The sequence below is a fragment of the Urocitellus parryii genome, chromosome 2 (genome assembly GCF_045843805.1).
Source record: "Urocitellus parryii isolate mUroPar1 chromosome 2, mUroPar1.hap1, whole genome shotgun sequence".
Taxonomy (NCBI): domain Eukaryota; kingdom Metazoa; phylum Chordata; class Mammalia; order Rodentia; family Sciuridae; genus Urocitellus; species Urocitellus parryii.
In genome coordinates, this window is record NC_135532.1 from 186,271,041 (window position 1) to 186,286,045 (window position 15,005).

Consider the following 15,005-nt stretch of genomic DNA (forward strand, 5'->3'; position numbering starts at 1 on the left):
TATCATTCAATTACCCATTCTTCCACCAATTGCTGCCATCAGGGGGCACTATGATCAGCTCAGCTTAGGAGTTCACCATTGGTCAAAGAGGGATGTTTGTGTATGGTGGAGGGGAGGAGAGAGGGAGAAAGAAAGAGAGAGGCAGGGAGAGAGAGTATGAAGAAGGAGAGAGAGAGCGAATCAGATTAGGAAAGACAGACAGAAAAAGAGACAGAGACATCTGCAAAAACGTGAGAACTCCCACATGAACAACATAATTTGAGTGGGACTGGTTGAGGAGAAGAGAATTTCCCAGAAAAGGAAGACACTGGATGAAAGGAGAAGCAAATGTTCACTAAAGAGGAATAAAATCCTGTTTTTTTTTTTCTTTCACTAGCCAACTTACCATATTTCTGTATTTGCTTTGGCTGTCCTTAGCTTGAATTTTAATAACAGTTTCCTCTTTAATCACTTAATTCTTGTCTTCTTATTTTGGTTGGCACTACTTTGAATTTTAAAACCCATCTCCTTCTTTAGGATAAGCCATCTTAAATTCTTTTTGGCAAGTCCATCTTTATATAAAGATGCTTCCTTGCTATGAAAGAAGATCATTTAGGCAACTGTGTGCCCTCCACCAGCTGTAAGGGTATGTGTTCTTTCATTGCATGTATATTTTGTGGAAAGCTTGAAGGTCACAGTAATTACAGGAGTGTTGATACTGCTCTGACTTTAAAACACAATCAAAATAAAACTAGCAAGATACATCAAGGATTTAAAACATTCAGCAGATTTGAATGTAGTGATTCAGGTCCCGGGGTCAAGTAAGAGCTTACTGAATTCAAAAGACCCTGTGTCATGTAGAATAAGCTTGGGTTTAAAGAGGGCAGAAGAATAAGACATTTTGGTATTGGGAAAATAGTGGGAGGGGCAGAGACCCAGTGAATAATTCCTGGAAAGAGAGGTTAGCAGACACAACACACACACAAATGGACAGAAGAGAGTAGAGACTAGGAAGAGATAGGAAAGTATCAGGTGTCTCACAGCATCCTTAAGGCTCAGGACAGTAGGTTGGGTTGGAGGGAGGTGGCTGTCTCATTTGCTGGTGGACCTAGAAATGGAGAAGAGAGTTCTTAGTAACCTCTATGAAAGTCCTCCTTCTTCCCACACATCTTCACCTTACCACTGTTCATTGGCAAGCCTTCAGTTGCAGAATCCTGGATCATATTACCTCTCCTGGAGTACAAATACCTGGAGAGGAGGGAATGCAAAACACTAAACTTTTGTTACTGTAGTGTTGAGTGGGTTTAAGGAAATTTCATCTGTCCATTCATATAGTCAACCAATGGACCCAAATTTACTAAGTGCTTACATACTCTAGGCCTGGCATAAGGTATGCAAAGGTGAATGAGTTGTGGTTCCTTCTAACCTGGAAGACACAATCTAGTTAGGGGAGAGAGATGAGTAAATCGATGTTTAGAGTATGGGGTGACAGGCACCATGATGGAGCCCTGAAAAAGGGCTATGGGAGCTACAGGAGGGCATATAAGCCAGAGAAAAAGCTGTCATAAAAGTCTTCCAAGAATAGATGAGAGTTGAGGCATGAGTAGGCATTGGCCAGAAGGGGCCAAGTGAAGGGGAGAAGGAAAATACATCTGGGGAGGAGGTACCATGCAGGGCCAACGCAGGAACCACAGGGAGAAGAGCAGAGGTGCAGTAAAGGAGATGTGTAGTCAGGGAGAGCGGCAGGTCAGGTCATGACAGGTTTTGTTGGGTGAAGCTGAGGGGTGAAACACATGTCACAGGCAGTGAGAAGCCAAGGAGGAAAAGTTAAACAGAAAAACAATATGATCTGAGATCTCCCTATAGGGTCAAGGTCCCATCAGTCTTTGGAGACCCTCAGGTGGTTTCAAGAAGTTACAGTGAGAAGAGATAAGGGTCAGAATGAAGGCAGAGGCGGTGGCCTGGGGAGGCAGACTTAAGATGCTGAGTCCTCTCCGAGGGCCTGTAGGGCAGACAGACCTCCCACAGCCCAGGGAGAGGCTGCACTGCCTAGTGAGAAAGGGGAAGAATGGAGAGTGGGAAGATTGGAAGACAACTACACGGATGTCACACTTCCTTGAGGGTTGACTCTGAGCTTCAAGATTGGGAAGAGAAACAGGAGGTAGTGTGACCCTAGCAATCCTTCATGTGCCCACGCATCCCATTTTAGAGAAATGCCCAAAAACATAATGAATAATTTAAAAGTAAGTCAAGTTCTGAACTTGCAATTTTTGAACACTTTGAAGGAGATTCACACTACAGTTATTCTAAAATCTCTTTCCCTTACCTCCGGAGCAGACCAGTGTTAGTTTTAAGGTATCCTCCTTTAAAACATTTTTCAATTTTTATTTTTGGTATTGGGAATTGACACCAGGGGTGCTCTGCCACTGAACTACAACCCTAGTCCTTTTTGGTTTTTATTTTGAGCAAGATCTCACTAAGCTGCCAAGAATAGCTTTGAACTTGCAATCCCCTTGCCTCAGCCTCTTAGGAGTTGGAATTACAGGCTTTTCTTTAAAATTTCAAAAGCCCTCTATCTCAGAGGAACAGTTAGAAATAGGAGCCCCTTTCTCTGCAGTCCACATTAGGACGAAAGACTTGGAAAGTGTAGCAGGGACTAAGTGAGACTGGGTCCTGGTACCCCTGGTTAGCACAACCTTCAGGGGCTCCTCCTCCACCTCTGGCCTCACAGCTGCTGCCTGTCAGAAGCTCCTGCATTTCTCCCCTTTCCCTCTGGCTTCTGTATCATTAAAGGCTAAGGAGGAGGCCTGGCTATCCAGATTGCACTGTGATAGCTGTCAGAGAGAGTAGTCTGGAATACACACACCATTGTCCTGTCACAACAGGCATAGCTTTGACTAGGGGAGCCTCAACATACCTTAGGGTGAAGACTGGACTCACTGTCAGTTTGCAAATTTCTAAGTGGTTGGAACCAGGGAATGTTCAAAATATCTCTAGACAGGGCCAGTCTTTGAATTCTGGTCAGTGACAGTGGTCAAAGGGAAGCTAGCCGGCATCCTGGGGGGAAGGGGTGGGATAGAAAATGTTCAGAAAAAGAAGGTGATGTGGAACCTCCAGGGCAGTAGCCTGGTCAGGATGTGGCAGTGGACAGTAAGCACAAATGCTGACTTTGCTCCTGACCCTATAGGGAAGTGAGAATCTAAGCAAAGCTCACAAAAGAGGAGTGTGAAGGAAGTGGTGTTTGGTTAGGGGAAGCCAGGTTTTCATCACCAGCAGAGATGTGGGAGATGTACAAAACCAAAAGCAAATTAAAGCAGAGAATAACCACTGTGTTCTGTAATATACAAATCTCTAGGTCCTGGGATAAACAGCAATGAACATGGAATTCTAATTCAGAGAATTGTTAGGTATTATGTTTCCTTGACACATGCCTTGGACAAAGTCTCTCAGGAGCTTATTGCTATTTATTATCATAGCAGTTAGAGGAGAAATGTGGGTTTCGAGTTTGGGGTCAAGTAGGCAAATCTATGGGGCTTACTTGAAGTATGGGACTACATTGTATGTGTGGCTTACTTTCCATCCATCTATCCATCCATCCATCCGTCTGCCCAACAACTACTAGAAGTGTCTACTCTGGGCCAGTAATTTGAATTGAGAGAGAAATAAAATCTAATCCCTTTCCCTCAGCTGTTTATTAGTCTAATAGAGAAGACATATTAAAACCAGACCATCAAAGTATATCAGAAAGGCCTGCCTGGAGCCCAGGGTGCTGATGTGAACGTTTTGGAAACTGCTAGTCACTGGGTATAGCTGCACCGTAGGATTGGAAAGGAAGTACACAGACCACATTGTAAAGGACCTTTATGACAATGTTGACAGGACTCAAGGTTTACTTTTTCTGGGCACCTGTAATATAATCTTCATTGGCCCTTTCCTGTTCAGGATTTCTCTTGTCCGGTTGTATTAGTTGGAACTCTGCATTGCAAGTGACAGATAGTCAGTTCATACTGGTTCAAACATAAAGGGAAAAAAAAGAATTTGTTCATATGCTTTCAATTCTTTTGTGGAACTGGAGATTAAATCCAGGACCTCATGCATCCTGGACAAGTGCTGTATCACCCAGCTACACATCCAACTCTTGTTCATGTAATTTTTTTTTTTTTGGTACCAGGGATTGAACCTAGGGGTGCTCAACCACTGAGTCACCTCTCCAGCCATTTTTATTTTTTATTTTGAGACAGGGTCTTGCTAAGTTGCTTAGGGCCTCACGAGTTGCTGAGGTTGGCTTTGAACTCACAATCCTCTTGCTTCATCTTCCTGAGCCATTGGGATTAAAGGCATGTGCCACCATGCCTGGCTTGTTCATGTAATTTTAAGATATCTAGGAGTATTGTTTTATGTATAGTTGATCCTTGTCCTCAAACTAATCTCATCAGGACTCAGTCGCATTTTTTTTCTCTCTCTCATTACTGCTTTCCTCTCCCAGGGAGGGTCTTCACACAGGGAGGCAAGTATCTTTGAACTTTCATTTCTACCAGTTTAGCAATCTCATGGGAGGAGAGCTTCTGTTCCTCAGTAATTCCAGAAAAGTTCTGGAATTGGCTTTGCTTAGATCAGCTTTGTTGTGTGTCTGTCCCTAACCAGTCACTGTGGCATAGAGGACATAACATGTGACTTGGACTGTGTTCATGTCTGGTCTGAGAGGTAGGGTCAGCCCCATCCAAACATCCCAGGCTAACAAAGGATGAGAGGTAGCTCCCAATGGAAAATATGGGTACTCCTACTGAAAAGGATAGGAATGGTGCTGGGCAGGCAAAATAAGAACTGCCCATTAGATCTGAGATTGAGTCATTGCTGAAGCCTGGCCACAAGCATTGTTATGATTGATATTCTGTCCAGCCTGGTTGTGCAGGACAAAACAAGCTCTTCTTTCTGTTATAAATTTGAATGGAGTGAGTTACATGGCATGTTGAGACATCAGCAGTGGTCCCTTGGGTCTTGAAGGACTCTAGTTCCATAGTAATATGGCCAGGTTCTGATATCTCCGGGAGGTCCAGGTGTCCTTGAGGAGTGGTGAACTTAGCCAAGGAGCATGGCAGACAGCAATTCTTTTAAGGTTTGGTAATGCTTAGAGTCCATGATGGGAAGCTCTGGGTTTCCAGTTTCATCTGTCATCTTGGTGCAAAGACTCAGCAGTATCTGGAAGCTGAGGATGTAAGCAGGACTCTAGTGTTGGGATGGGATCCGCATGATAGGACTGAGGGACAGCTTGAAGTCAGAAATTGGGCTGAACTAAATGTTTATTTGCTTCCCTTGGTTAGGACTATGTGGAAAATAGCAGGAGGAAGATTTCAGTGCCTTGAGCTTAGAGTTGCTGGAAGCATACAGAGTGATGTCATGCCATACCAGGTCACAGTTGCATCTGCTGACTCCCTGCTTTGTTTGCAGTGGAAAACCCTATGATTGGCTGCATTGGTTTTATAACCAATAATCCCTTTTTAACAATAGAGGTCATTGTGCAGCACAGGATGACTAGTTTGAAACATTATTTTAACTGATTGCATACACATGGACACTTGTATTCTTGAGTAGAACTTCACTTACTTTGTAACTAATGTTAAAGCCAGTCCAACACAGAAGATCTATCTCAGTGAAGCAGAGGAGTCAGTTCTTGGTATAAATGGGAATAGTGATGGGATTGGAGGCAGAATAGAGTAGAGGCAGGCAGGGAGGAAGCCAGTATAAGATAGTGGAGCTGATGGGGTTTATAGGGCTTAGATTGGTGTTTGGAGTTCAGAGCTATGGTGGGTTGGGGAGTGAGTGAGCTATAAATAGTCGAGCTGGGTGAAATGTTCTGAGCTGCTGAGTTTAAGAATTACAGGAGCCCCTAGAACTCATCAAAGTTATAAGTTGAATGCTTGAGTGCATGTGTGTCCTCCTCAAATTTCAGGCTCTGGGATCTGGGGTTGTGATGTGTTCATCATCATGGGGGTGGAGAGCACGTGGGGCAGGACTCCCCATCCATGTCCTCTACAGGGTGCTTAACCATTCTTGGAGTGGCAGATTCCTGTCAAAAACAAAAGCAAAGGAACTAGGAAGGACAAGTTGACTCATTCCTTCATTTGCTCATTCCCTCATTTTTTCTGGAGACCAAGTCCCTACTGGGTGGGAGCGCTGGTCTAGTCCTTGGGGATACAGTAGCAAATATGGCAGAACTCAAACCCTCAATCAGTTCACATTCTAGTCAGGGGACAATTGTTAAACCAGTTAACAAGAAGGTGATAGCAGGGTTATGAAGAAAAATACAGGAAGTGAAGGAAGAGAAGGTGTTAGGGAATGACTATTTTGGTTTGGGGACAGCATCAGGGAGAGCCTCTGAGGAGGTGACATTGGGGCAGAGATGTGAAGTGAGGAGTAGGCCCAGTAGACATTAGAAGGATGCAGGGCCCAGGCAGAGCTTGACTTCACCCCAGAACACCTTCAGGCTGTGGATGTTCTCATGGCTGATGTGGGAGATGGGCTCGCTGGCTCAGGCTTTTTGGGGTCAGCACTGATTCACTGTAGTAGGCATCTGGCTCACTGTTATGAGACCATTTATGCTGTAAAATGAGGATCCTAATAGCTACCTCTGTTTTACAAGAAACTCATGAGAATTGGTCAGTGTCTTTGGAAAGTAGTTTTTATTATACAATATCTTAAATGTATGCTATGAGTTAAATTGTTACCAATTAATCCAGCTGTGTGATCAGAGAACAAAATGTGGGCTGGTACACTTAGGGCTGATGCTGAGCTGACACCCTCCACCCCACCTATACAAAATTTGGCCTTGAACTCTTGCTGATTTTCTTGCACTGTTGAGTTATGGACCACATCCAAAATGCTAGGTTCTGGTCACCATTCCATTGCTGATCACCTGTGAGGACCAAACTTTAACCACAGTTTTTCTGGATCTCCCGGCGGGAGCAGTGGGAGGCCTAGAAATTTAATTTTTGAGAAATAGATTTCTCCCCAGTTTCACTTTATTCATATTCAGTATGGTGGCCATGGCCCAGGGCAGTCTATTTAAGTGGCAGAAAAATAAGCAAAAACATCTTGGAAAAGAGCAGTGAAATGCTGGGATTTGGGAATCAAATGTGAGAGAAGGACACTGTTTTTAAAATACTTCCCTCCTTTCTCTCAGGCACAGTTACTGAATTAATGTCTTTAGAGCAACCTGTGTGTTGGTGTTTCCCTGGCTCTGGATGGATGGTGGACAGAAATAGAGCAACTCTGACATCAGTCATACCAGTCATCCAAACACATCAGGCCAAATGCTGCCAGGTCAAGGGTCACAAGCTGAAGCGATGCACGGTCCGCCCAGATACCTCTGGGTATCTCCCAACAGCCTGCTAAGGTCCTATGATCTGGTCTGTAAGGCCTTCCTTGATTGAGTGCTTACAAGGTGCCAGGTTTTGTGCTAACCACTTGATGCACATTACCTTGCTTATTCTTCCAAACAATTCACGGAGGCAGTGACTGTTGTATCATTGAACAGAGGAGCAAACTGATGTTTATTCACTTGCACTGAGTCCCGCAGTGAGTGCTGTGTTGAGCATGGAGCCTACTATGGACTGCAGCCCTTCTCTGCCTTCCAACAGCTAGCCAGCAGCTCTTCTTCCTTGCTTGCCCCTAGAGTCCCCAAAACTCCTTTCCTTGTGCACATCCAATTCACACATAGAAAGAAAGCCACAAGTGCCTGAGCATTTTCCTACTCCTGGGTTGGCCTTAACTGAAGGCTATCAGCAGTACCCACTGTCATAGCCTATTGCCTTTGCCTCTTTTGGGACTACGCTGAGGTATGTCTCCAGATCCTTGCAGGGTCAGGTTGAAGTGATTTTCTGCATGACTTTGGTCTTACTTGGCTTCCTCCCTTAACACATCCCTAGCATAAGAGGATCTTCTCCTGGAGAATCCAGGCACCAGTTGGTATGGGCTGAGCCGGGGCAGGATGTTATCCAGTGATTGTGAATCCAAGAAAGAATTTGGATGGGGAATCTAGCAGTGACAGCCCAAATAAAAGTCCAAGTGACCACTGCTACATTGACGTTCATAGCAGCACAATTCACAATAGCAAGACTGTGGAAGCAACCTAGATGGCCTTCAATAGACGAATGGATAAAAAAAAATGTGGCATTTATACACAATGGAGTATTACTCTGCATTAAAAAATGACAGAATCATAGAATTTGGAGGGAAATGGATGGCATTAGAGCAGATTATGCTAAGTGAAGCTAGCCAAGCCCTAAAAAACAAATGCCAAATGGCTTCTTTGATATAAGGAGAGTAACTAAGAACAGAGTAGGGAAGAAGAGCATGAGAAGAAGACTAACATTAAACAGGGATGAGAGGTGGGAGGGAAAGGGAGAGAGAAGGGAAATTGCATGGAAATGGAAGGAGACTCTCAGGGTTATACAAAATTACATACAAGAGGAAGTGAGGGGGAAGGGAAAAATAATACAAGGGGGAGAAATGAATTACAGTAGAGGGGGTAGAGAGAGAAGAGGGGAGGGGAGGGGAGGGGGGGATAGTAGAGGATAGGAAAGGCAGCAGAATACAACAGACATGAGTATGGCAATATGTAAATCAATGGAAGTGTAACTGATGTGATTCTGCAATCTGTGTACGGGGTAAAAATGGGAGTTCATAACCCACTTGAATCAAAGTGTGAAATATGATATATCAAGAACTATGTAATGTTTTGAACAACCAACAATAAAAAAATAATTTAAAAAATTAACCTAAAAAAAAGAGGTTGTGAGGGGAATGGGAAAATAAACAATGAGAGTAATAAATTACAGTAGATGGGGTAGAGAGAGAAGATGGGAGGGGAGGGGAGGGGGGATAGTAGAGGATAGGAAAGGTAGCAGAATACAACAGTTACTAATAGGGCATCATGTAAAATTGTGGATGTGTAACCGACGTGATTCTGCAATCTGCATTTGGGGTAAAAATTTGGAGTTCATAACCCACTTGAATCTAATGTATGAAATATGATATGTCAAGAGCTGTGTAATGTTGTGAACAACCAATAAAAAAAAAGAAATGCTTTAAGCCAAAAAAAAGTCCAAGTGACCCCAGAGAGACCAATAAAATATCACATTGAAATACATATTATTTATTTAAGAGTCCTCCTGTGTGTCAGGTGTCACAGGAGACCATTTCCACACATACTTCATTAATGTTAGAACATCTCTCCATTAGGGTTTTTTAGTTTTCTTCTGAATGTTGAAGATCACAAATTGTCCTTGACTTAACAATAATTCAATTTGATCTTTTGATGGTGTGAAAGTGATGTGCACTCAGGAGAAATTGTACTTCGACATTTGAGTTTTATTTTTTTCCCCTGTTCACCATGTGCTGTCTCATACTCTGCTGTGGTGCTGGGCAGTGGCTCTGAGTCACACAGCTCCCAGTAAGTCATTTGATCACAACACTAAACCACAGAGGCTCAATAGCACACCGTGTTACTACACTATGATGTTCAGTAGGTTAGGTGTGTAAAATGCATTTTTTGTGGGGATTGTACCGGGAGTTGAACCCAGGGGTGTTTAACTCTGGGCCACATCCCCAGCCCTTTTTATATTTTATTTCGAGATAGGGTCTTGCTAAGTTGCTTAGGGGCCTCGATAGGTTGCTGAAGCTGGTTTTGAACTTGTGATCCTCCTGCTTCTGCCTCCCAAGCCCCTAGAATTACAGGCATTTGCCACCATTGAGTGGCTTAATTACATGCATTTTTATTCTATGATATTTTCAATTTACTATGGGTTTAGAGACACATGAACCCACAGAATGTTGAAGAGCACCTGCATATGGTTTCAAAAATATTCACCTTTCACTAATCTTAAAATCACATTTGAAGTGAAATAGCATTTCTGAATTTGATGCTGGTGGGTTTCCAGAAGTGTTGCATCCGTTATGTGAAACTTAATCCAACCCCATGATCATGCCCACTAAATGACCTATTTTCCATGCATTTGAACATAGGATGTTCATGTGGATGATCGAAGGATAATTGCAGATCTGGGTGACCCTGACACCGTGTGCAGGATTGACGCTCTAGAACTGTGCTGCCTAATATGGCACCACTACCACTTGTGACTGTCAAGCATTTGAACTGTGGCCAGTCTCAACCAAGATGATTTTAAGTCTAAAATATAAATGTGAGATTTTTGCAGACTTAGTGTGGCAAAATAATATAAATTATCTTATAAGTAATTTGAAAATATTCCTTTCATGTCAAAATGGTAATATCAGGTCTACACTGGGTTAAGCAAAATAGGTTGTTAAAATGGGTTTTCATCTCTTTTTAATTTTTAAAAAGTGTGATGACTGGGACATGTCAAATTACATATGTCATTACAGACCTACTTAGCAGCACTGCCCTAGAAACTCCAACAAAGGGAGGCTCACAGCCTGAGCTTGTCCAGTTCCTCCAAGCGAGAGGCACTAGCTGAGAAGACATTGTATGGTTGACCAGCAGGATTTTTTAAATGAAATCAGGAGGCAGCAAGGCGAGACCTGCATGACATCACTCTTAAAGGCACATGATTGTGGTTCTGCAGACAGCGGGTCCCTGCTGCTGACCAAGAGGATTTATGACTGAAGAAAGTGGCTTGTAAATCGGTCACCTGCCCAAGTGAAATCATTGCTTCTTTGGTCCCAGGCTGGGATTTATTAACTTGGTAGCCTGGATTTCAAATTTGCTCTTCCTTTCATGCTGTCATAGTCTTGTGAGAAGAAAGACGCCAGTTGGGGGAAGACAGAAGAAGGAGGAGGAAGGAGGGGTGGGAGGGTCATCATTGGTTAAAGCAACAAGGACAGAGAAAGGAGGACAGAGGGACACCAGAGGGCAAGATCTCACTGGCTAAAACAAAAGCTTTGAGAAGTCAGCAAGTCAAATGATCCCTCCACCCTTGTGAGTGTGCGTGTGTGTGCGTGTGTGTGTGTGTGTGTGTGTGTGTGTGTGTGTTTGGACTTTTGGATGTTTGATTCTGGGAAGCCACAATCTACCTTTGTCTTGCAGATTAGGTAAAGGGGAAGGGAAACAGATGAGTGATTACAATTCATCTTAAGACAATTTATTTCCAGTCGTAATAAATAGGAGGTGTGGGAAAGGAATGGGGAGCAGGACCTAAGGATATAATCCCCTCTGTGTCTAGATGGACGTCCCAGTTTGGGGACCCCTATTTTTTAATACCAGGGCTCCATTCTGGGACCTTCCTATTTCAGTGATTTGACTGGGAGATAATTGTTCTCCAGGCAATATTCATTTGTACCTGTTGTTCAGGTATCTGAGACTTATAGAGTTCATTGAAAACTAGCTAGAGAAGTTCTCTAGCAGCCTACTGCCTCGGTTAATACATTTTTCTGGGAAATGTCCCTGGCATTGTCACAAGCCTTGCAACTCTGTTTGGATGCAGTTAATTCTTGACTCCAGGGGCATCCATCACCAGCAAATTATGGTGAGAATATACCTGTTAAAAATGTTCTCTCTGAGCTCTGCTGCTGTTTATGGACCTTCAATGGCTCCCCATTGTCCACTGAATAAAAACCTAGTGCCCTGGCCTGCCTCCAGGACCCTTCACAATCAGGACCCAGGTTTACCTTCCCAGACTCCTCTTACTACCTCCTTTCAGTCCATGGACCCCATCTGAATCACATGTAGACGCTTATAATGACCCTTTACCATTGTGCTCACATGGGTGACTGGGAGCTGTGGCTTGCTGCCAATGCCCAGCGTTTTCAGAGAGTCTTGTGTTGAATATCACTAGCTGGGGAGAAGATCAAAATTCTAAATTTGAAGAATGGTTTTTGCCCAATGTTTATGCCTTTTGCACCACTGTAAAGTTGAAAAATCCTGTCAATCCATTATAAGTTAGAAATCATCTGTATTTGCTGGTTCTTTTATCTGCCCTTCTTCTTTATGTCCCTTCTACTCATAGTGTTTTTTTACCTGCAAATTCTATCCATAACCTTCACATATCAAAATTTTCCTTCTCCATGAGCAGCCACTCCTGGCTTCCACAGCACATTGTAGTCTTTTATGGCCTTTTGTTTGTGCCTATATATCCCTGCTAAATTGTGAACTATTAGGGTTTGGGGTTAATAAAGACTGTCAGTATTAGTCAACCTGAGCTGTTATAACAAAATATCATATACTCGGTGGCTTAAACAGTAGAAAATTTTTTTCTTACACTTCTGGAGTCTGGAAATCTGGGATCAAGTTGCTAGTATAGTTGGGGTTTTGTGAGGGCTCTCTTCCTGGCTTGTAAATGACCTCCCTCACCCTGTGTCTTCATGGTCTTTCCTTAGTATATAAGTGAATGTGGGGGGAGATCTTTTTCTCTTCTTATAAGGACACCAATCCTGTCTGATTTGGATAACATTTTTATGACTTTGTTTAATTACCTCCTAAATCCCTATCTCCAAAAGCAGTGACATTGGGAGTTAGAATTTAAACATGTGACTTTTGGGAGGAACATAATTCAGTCTATGGAGTTCCACATTTGGTCCTTTAAAGTCATGCCCTTCTTATATGCAAAATACATTGATTACATCCCAACAGCTCCCCAACTCTTAATTTATTTCATTGTCAACTTCAAAGTCTCATGTAAATATCATCTAACTCCTATATGGGTGAGATTTGAAGAACAACTCATCTTAAGACAAAATTTCTTTGCAGTTGTGAACCTGTAAAACCAAAATACAATAGTGGGACAGGATAGATATTCTCATTCCAAAGGGGAGAAATAGGAAAGATGGAAGAGGTGGCGGTTCCCAAGGAAGGGCCAAATCTAGAAAGGTAAATCACATTTCATTTTAAGGATTGAGAATAATCCTCTTTGGTTTGATGCTGTGCCCTCCAGATCCAAGGAGGTGGCAGTATCACTCCCATGCCTGTAAGTGGGAGTCCTGTCCCCAAAGCTTTGACAGAGGCTGTCCCACCTATTGAACCAGGTGGCCCTGATTCTCTATCTCTAAATCACCCTCCAGTGATTGTTTTTTCCTCTTGAGGAATAGTGCATGTTGGAAGTTGAGTACCTGAATCATCTTGTCCCCCACCATCAAGTCCAAGTTCAATAGCTTTTCCTCATTTGCCCAGCCTCCATCCCTTCAGTTCAAACTGGCAATGTTTCATGTAATCCCGTAAGTATTTTATCACCCCAGGTCATTTTATCAAATGATAGCCCTTGGTGCTGCCTTCAGAGCATGCTTTCTCATGTTTTATAATGTTGGTATGCTGAGAATTTCCCTAGTCTTTAATTTCTGTTCCTTTTTTGCTTAAAAATCCATCTCCAATTAATTGCTCTCCCTTTTTGTTTTACTAAGCAGTAGGAAGGAAAGCTGTTCCTCAACCCTGCTCAGAAATTGCCTCAGCTAAATATCTATTTAATCACATAAGAGTTCTACCTTCTACAAAATACTAGAACACTGTAGTGTTGAGGGTTTTTGTTTTTGTTTTATGGCCACTTTATGAGAGCAACATCTTTCTTCCAATGTACAATAACATGTTCTCAATTTCCATGTGAGATCTCACCAGAAAGACCTTTAATGCCTGTATTTCTATGGACATTCTATTCAAGGCAATCTAGGCTTTTTATAGCATTCACCTCAAAACCCCTCCAGCTTCCACCCATTACCCAGTCCCAAACCAGCTTTCATATTTTTAAAACCCATTTCTTAGCAACCAAATCCATCTTACCTTGGGTTGCTATAACAAAAGACCATAGAAAGGGTGGATTAACCCACAGAAATGTCCTTTCTCACAGTTCTGGAGGCTGGAAGTGAGATCAGGGTGCCAGTGTGGTTGGGTTCTGGTGGGGGCTTTCTTCTTGGCTTGCAGCTGGTCACTTTCTTGCTGTGTCTTCACATGGTGGGGAGGGAGAAAGAGAGGGGGGCAGTGGATTCTGCTCTTTTTCTTCTTCTTGTAAGGTTAATAATACTATCAGATTAGGATCTCAATCTTTTGACCTCTTTTAATCTTAATTACCTCCTAAAGACCTATCTCCAAATATAGTCACATTGGAGGTTAGAGTTTCAATGTATGAACAGGGAGTGGGGGTTACAATTTACTTCAGAGCACTGCTTAATATTTAAACCCCTCTCATTCCTATCCCAGTATCTTATATAGAGTGAGTGTTCTATAAGAGCATGTTGAATGGAAAGAAATTGAATTCCAGCACCTCCAAGGAGTGGTTTTTATAAGCTGTGCTTTCTTAGCTTGTCTAATTTCTGAGGTCTCACATCTACTGGAAGGGCCGCAAAGAGGGAACAGGTTTTTGTAGGAATGGGCTGAAGGAATTGTCTCAGCTACAGCTATTAAGGATCAGACTCATGGGGTAAGAATGTTGTGAGGCTGTTATTCATCCCCAAGAGAAATTCCATCTAGAATGTAATGCTAACAATCATAATTCTTCTAAGCATTTGGATTTGTTTTAAAAATATCCATCACAAGGATTATGAAATTGTGCATATGACCGAATTGCATTTCTTATGTGTAGGCTGAACCACCTGTGATGATGGTGCTCCAGCCACGTGGTGGGCATTTTGACCTCAGTCACAGATTAGTTTCATGTTCCCATTCATGGTTTTCTATTGTCTTCCCTCCTATTTTAAATTTACGTAATGTTGCCATATTTTTGGCACCTTTAAACAGAATTTGGTTACAGAATTTCAGAAATCTTTTCAGAAGCATAGTAAGATTTAAATGCATTTTAAAAATAAACAAAATTGCTCATACAAATTCCCTGAGGACTAGCAGCACACACACACACACACAAAAACTTAAAGAGCAGGATCAATTCACATATGAGCCTGGTATTGGGTGAAAAAAAAAAAAAGCCCGTGTTTCTTCTTATCTATTAGTTAATGAGTTAATCCTTAACAAACTTTAAAAATAGCTCTTAAAGCCCCATTACAGATGAGAAAGCTGGAGCTAATGGAAATGAAAAACACGTCCCATTTTTGAATTGGTAGGGCTGATGTTC

The 15,005-nt window shown here is 42.5% G+C and overlaps 1 protein-coding gene across 2 annotated transcripts in view; it reads left to right on the forward strand.

Annotated features, from left to right (window-relative positions):
* Klhl6 (kelch like family member 6) overlaps positions 1-15,005 on the forward strand; it is a 59,894-nt gene that overhangs the window by 14,229 nt on the left and 30,660 nt on the right. The window lies entirely within an intron of this gene.